Below are 6474 nucleotides of genomic sequence, written 5' to 3' on the forward strand. Positions count from 1 at the left end.
ACCGAGAAAGGAAGCTTTAATAAGTTGTGATTACTGGTTAATAAACAAAGGTAAAGACAACTTAGCAGAATCAGAACAAACTGCCCTGTTTGGCAGGCTAAAACTATATTCAGAATGTTTAATAGTAAATTAGTAGATCTTTTGTGGTAATACTCACATTTAGTCAGCAATACCCTGTGCTCAGGAGCATTAGGTCATGTTTCAGGATCTAATAATACAGAGGGGTTGAGATGGGACAGTAGTGGAGTTCCGAGGTCCAGGAGCATTAGAAGCGTGCTTGTAAACTCCTGGGATCTCTTGGTAGATTTCAAACTCAGCTTCTCAGCACGCAGTTATTTTCCTGCAGCAATATAATTCAGGAATGTGTGCACAGGCAGCACTTGGCACAAACTTTATCATTCCACAAACATACAACTACTCCAAGTACAAGTAATCTACTAACAGCAAGAAAATCCAACAGGTACAGAGAGCATCATTTGCCCTTCTTCAGCAGTCTCAAGATTGAGATTGACTTGCAGTTGCATGGTTCTGAGAAGGCTGATGACCAGTGTGGAAATTGTAGTCTCTTGCGATGATGGTGGTTAGCCAGACAGGAGGGTGGTAGTTTGTGAGGTGGTGCGCTCATTCCACCATTTATGCATGGCCTCAGCATTCTCATTACCATCCCCAGTGTTCCTTTTCTACCGGTCATGGGCCAGAGAATCCAAGGCTGCGATGTTGCATTTCTTTAAGGAGGCTTGAAGGAGGCTCTTTTCCTCTGCTAGCTTTGTACAATAGAGCTTGGAATGGAGTGCTTTATCTCAGGAGTTTGGTGTCAGGCACATGAGGCATATGTTCACAAAGTGGCTCAGATTGGTGCTTGAACCTCCCACACCATTGACTGAGAATCATGGTGCTGTAGAAGGCCATTCATCCCAGCATGGTCCATCCAGTACTTGATAGAGTATCCTAATCAATCCCATTTCCCCACTCTTTTCTGTATTCCTGTAATTTAATTTTCTCGTGTGCCTCTTCAATTCCCCTTTAAAAACCCTAAATTGACTATATTTCCAATAATCCCTCTTGGCAATGAGATCCAGATAATATACATTCCCTCCGTAAAGCACTTCTTCCTGATGTGCCTTCCTGCACCTTTTGTCCCAGTGATCAGGAAAACATAGTTCACGTTCCAAAAGTCATTGCACCTCATGTATTATCCTTCAAGACAAAAATAATGGCACAAGGAAGAAATACCATATGGAAATCCCATCTGATGACAACCCTGATCCTTCTTATTTTTAGAACTGTAAATGCTGTGAGTGCTGCAAATTCATTTGAGTACAAATGAAATGAGTTTGAGAAGGTGCACCTAGGCCAAGAAAACAAAATTGGCATTTTATCCTCTGTTTACTTATGATAATAACCTTGGAAGCAACTTCCATCTTACAGGGCGTACACCAATTACAATTAACTTCCTTTCCAAGTACCAGGGCAAACAGGTTAGTCTGTATCATACTGCCAAGTGTGCTGTATTTCTGTCTTGCAATTCATGCATTCATTGGGAATCAAAAGATCTTACTAAAACTAACAAATGCCTGACAGTTTTGAAGAGTGTTGGTTCAACTGATCAAAACATGCAAGAAGGAATTCTTACTGACCAGGTTCTCCCTTCGCTCATCTTTCTGAAACAATGGGATGATGGGGAACAGGGGGTGTGGTGCTGGAGTTTGTGTTTCAATCGACAGAAGTGGGTGGATTTGGGTTAGATGGGAAGTAAAAATGGAAAAAATTCAACTAAGCCCACTTTGGGCATCTTCTAGTTTTAATCAGAATCAGAATCAGGTTTATCATCACTGTCTTGTATGACATGAAATTTGTTGTTTTGCAGCAACAGTACAGTGCAAAGACATAAAATTACTACAAATTACAATATAAGTAAATAATGCAAAAAAAGGAATGATGAGGTAGTGTTCATGAACTGTCCAGAAACCTGATGGCGGAGGGAAAGAAGCTGTTCCTAAATCATTGAGTGTGGGTCTTCAGTTTCCTGTACCTCCTCCCGGTGGTAGTAACGAGAGGAGGGCATGTGCCAGATGGTGAGGGTCCTTAGTGATGGATGCCACCTTCTTGAGGCACCGCCTCTTGAAGATGTGCTCGATGGTGGGGATGGTTGTGCCTGTGATGGTGAATGGGTGGACAACCAGCCAATCCACCTAAAGGAGCATGCCCTGGGTTATATATCTTAATGGAGTGTGCTTCGGTTTTATTCCTTCTTTAGCTGCTGGATTTCCTGACAGCATAAAGCTGTAGGGAGACAAGAATTGCCATGTACTACAGGACAGGGCCAGACAGGAGCAGAAATACTTCTCCTCAACTACGGGACATCCTGTTAATCCCCTCAAAGATCAGACCCCGCCACATTTCTCCTATCTTCTTGATATCCTTCTCAGTTCCCCACCATCTTCTTCCTACCATTTGGATCTCTCCAGCATCACCTCCCCTGGTCATTCCAAGACCTTTGCCATCTTCTGTGACCTCTCCAATATCACATGCACTATCCATCTCCCTCACCCAAAATTTTCTACGGAGTTCTCCAGGTGTGGTCTCAGTGATACCCTATAATAGCAAGATTTCCCTAATTTTATACTCTATTGCCTTACAATAAAGGCCAGTATTCTACTTGCCTTCAGTATTACTTGCTGTATCTGCAGGCTAATTCTCCTTCCTGCTGGAGGACACCTATATTCTTGTGCATTTGGTAATCTCTTTCCATTTAAACAACCTGTTCTTCCCCTCAAGTGAATAATCTCACATTTCACTCCATCAGCCAAATTTTTGCTCACTATGCCCCTCTGTATGGAGAATGTCAGTGAACGCCCCTATTGGCAAACTAAAACAGTTTGGTTAGAGTCCAACACATTAGATTTTGAGCATGATAATTTTGGCAGACATTGGTGGTGCAATCCTTACCTACCCCAAGGTTCCATTTGTTGGTGAGGCAAGTGATAGTTTTCAGTGAGGTATTCTTAAAGAAATGCAGATCTGACACACACATTGTTCCTCACCGATGTTCAGGTGGGACAATTGCTTCCCAAACTCTCGGGTGGATACGGCTTCCCACTAAGAGAATTTCTTGCTCTCCTCCAGCTGCTCTCCCTGGAGGTGGCTATATCGACAACATCGCACTTGTTCCAATTCATGCACCCTTCATTCATTCACCCAAGCATGCAGTATTCCAAGGAAAACCTTTAAGGCATCCTTGTCAGTGTGCATCCTGTGTGTTGTGAAATCTTGATCAGAAGAAAATTCTTCAGAACTTGCAACAGAATTCCCTGTACACATTAGGAACTTTAATTCTATAAAGCATCAAACACATGTTGAAGCATAGTCACTGTTCAGTCATAATCAATTAGCAATTAACATGAAAGTGAGAGGAAAGTAATCAACAAGTTGCCAAGTGTGTTCTAGCTGTGGCATCACCCATTGGGTGAGATACTGATTGCAGTTAGTAGAGCACAGTGAATTGAACTTCATAGCCATGCCGCCCCTGTCATCGTTCTTCCTGGGGAATGGCTCTACCAGCTAAGTGTATCATCGAGTTTGCACTTACATTAGAACCACACTATTGACAAATGGTGACAAGGATACATAGCTTTATTGAAATATTTAATTGCAAAGATAATGTACCAACACTCATCTTGCACAGTATACTACCTGAGACAACGTGGTGATCATTCTCAGTCAGATTTGCAACTTCTTTTTGTCCTTGGCCTCCCAGACTTGGGGCATCTCCTTGCCTATGTTGATCCTGCACCTCTGCAATTCCAGATTCTAGTGCTGTTCCAGGGCAAAGAGATAAATCCTGTTTCCAAGATCCATCTCCCTCCTTTCTGTTCACCTCCAGTAAGACAGTCCCATATCAGTAGTGCAGTCCAAGTACAACCCATTTGGATGATTGGCTGCCACAGTACACATCAGCTCTATTTTCCACTCGAATTTTGTAGCTTTCTAATTATCGATGCTGAGCCAAGTACTGAGGACTGTGGAATTAATTGCTCCTAACAGTTCATGCAAGGACCTCATCCCATAACATTGAGGCCCTAATTACCGCTGGAGAGGTTTTAGAGCGGACCCATTATTTCTCATCTTATAACAACCAGGTGGCCAACCCACTATCTTATTGCTTTGAATTTATTAGGCCTGTGAGACCTTGGGCTGAGGTAAACCTAACTAACTTAAGCCAACTTACAGCTGCTGTTTGAAGCTGAGAAGTGGTTACATTAGGCTATTGTCCCACATCTCATACCGGTTTGATATATCCTGTAATAACAAATCTGGAGATTCACTCCTCTGATCAAGTCATTATCAATCTCCTTGCTTACATTTTCTTAACATTCTCAGAACTTCACAAACAATTAACCATCCTTGTATGTGCCAACTTGACAATGTCCATTAAGACTGTACAACACTGTCCATTGTTCTATGGTAATTGTCTTCCTCCAACTACCACTAGTGGATCCATTAGAAATCGCTGGGCACTGTGCAGAGTAGAGCATAACTTAAGGTAATGTTGGCAAATTGTGTCTGCACGTGCACATCTTCACCTCTATACAAGATTGATGTTGAAGGCAAGTTGTGATGATTTGGATGACGAGTACAGCTCAGATAGAGCAATTTCACAACATATGTCAGTGATAATAAACCTGATTCTGATTCAATAATGTCAAAAATCAGCATTAAAATAGATTAACTTTTGACAAGTGTCAGCCCAATGATTATCTTTTTAGTGGATGATCATTAAGTTTTAGATTTTAAAATATGAATTTTAAGAATGCTGTTTTAAGTCATGAAAGGCTGATGAAGGAAAGTAGACCTAGATTTAGGGATGTCAGTCCAGAGGACATTTGATAATACAGCCAGTGGTTGAATTAGCAAAGCTGGTGTGGAAGTCGATGCCAAGGTTACAGCTGAAGTTTGAGGTCACGTACCCAATTTTGCAAACCATGTAATGAGAGGTTCATAGCATTTACTGTTTTTTTTTATATAAGCATTATGATAGGAAACAGGATGATGCATTGGTTGTGTTTAGTGCACAAGACTGACAAATGTCACAATATTGCATGCCATCTTGTCAAATGTAGGACAGCAGAATGAGGTTAGTACTAGGCAGGAAGGAGCTGGGTCTTTGTGGGCTTCATTGCAGATATCTCTGTTTTTTTTCCCCGATCGAAGATTAGGTTGGACACAGGAGGCACGGTCATCCATTGATACAAAACAGCTGTTGGGATGAATTCAATTGGTTCCAGTCTTGACATCAACAATGCTGATAATGATTAACCTGCAGTCTGGACAGAGGTAGAAATCATCAGGTTAGAGCTCAAGTAGTATAATGAGAATGGGAATATCACCATCACACATAAAAAGTGCTGGAGGAACACAGCAGGTCGGGCTGCCTCTATGGAGAGAAATAAACCGTCAATGTTTTGGGTCGAGACCCTTCATCAGGACTGAAAAGGAAGAGGGTTGAATTCAGAACAAAAAGGTCAGTGTGGGGGGAGAACAAGTTGGCAGGTGATAGGTAAGTCCAGGTGATAGGTGTGGCCTTTGAACAAGGAATGCATCTTGATTAAAGATGAAAGATCAATGTATTGATCTGTTGTCAAAGACCTTATGTCTATTCATCAGACAAGCTGCTAAAGATAGTGGCAATGCCCATTTTAGTCCAGGACTAGATAGATTTAGAAGCATCTCCTAACTTCAGTGTACAGAGAAGACTGGCCAAATAAAAACATCAGTATTTAGGGGATCCAGAAGTGGTTTTCAGAGTCAGAGCGATACAGCATGGAAACTGGACCTTTGGCCCAGAGTCTAAGCTGACTATCACACACCCACTTACAGGAATCCCATTTTATTCTCCCACATTCCCCACCCCCAATTCTACCATTCATTTACGCATCTTTGGGATGTGAAAAAAATGGAGCACCCGGGGAAACCCATACAGTGACAGGGAGAATGCACAAACTCCACACAGACAGCACCCGAGGTCAGGATTGAACCTGGGCCTCTGAAGCTGTGAGGCAGAGGCTCTAGTGGCTGCACAAATAACTACTTCCAATACTGAGAATGTGCTGGGGGCAGCCCACAAGTGTCGCCACGCTTCCGACACCAACATAGCATGCTCACAGCTCCTAACCTGCAAGTCTTTGGAATGTGGGATGAAACCAGAGCACCCGGAGGGAACGCACGCAGACACATGGGGAGAATGTACAAACTCCTTACAGACAGCGGCAGGAATTGAACCCAGGTCATTGTCATTGTAATAGCGCTATGCTAACCGCTACACTACCATGCCACCCTATGGAAGATGCTCAAAAGAAAGATATGAAAGCAGAACTTCAGCAGGACAGTTAATATGGTTTGTCCATTGAAGAGGTTTGCCGTTACCAATGATACCAAATTTAGTCCTTGTTTGAGTAGGGAGAGTAGAGAGTTATT

The sequence above is a fragment of the Pristis pectinata genome, chromosome 11, assembly GCF_009764475.1.
Source record: "Pristis pectinata isolate sPriPec2 chromosome 11, sPriPec2.1.pri, whole genome shotgun sequence".
In the NCBI taxonomy this organism is placed as follows: Eukaryota; Metazoa; Chordata; class Chondrichthyes; order Rhinopristiformes; family Pristidae; genus Pristis; species Pristis pectinata.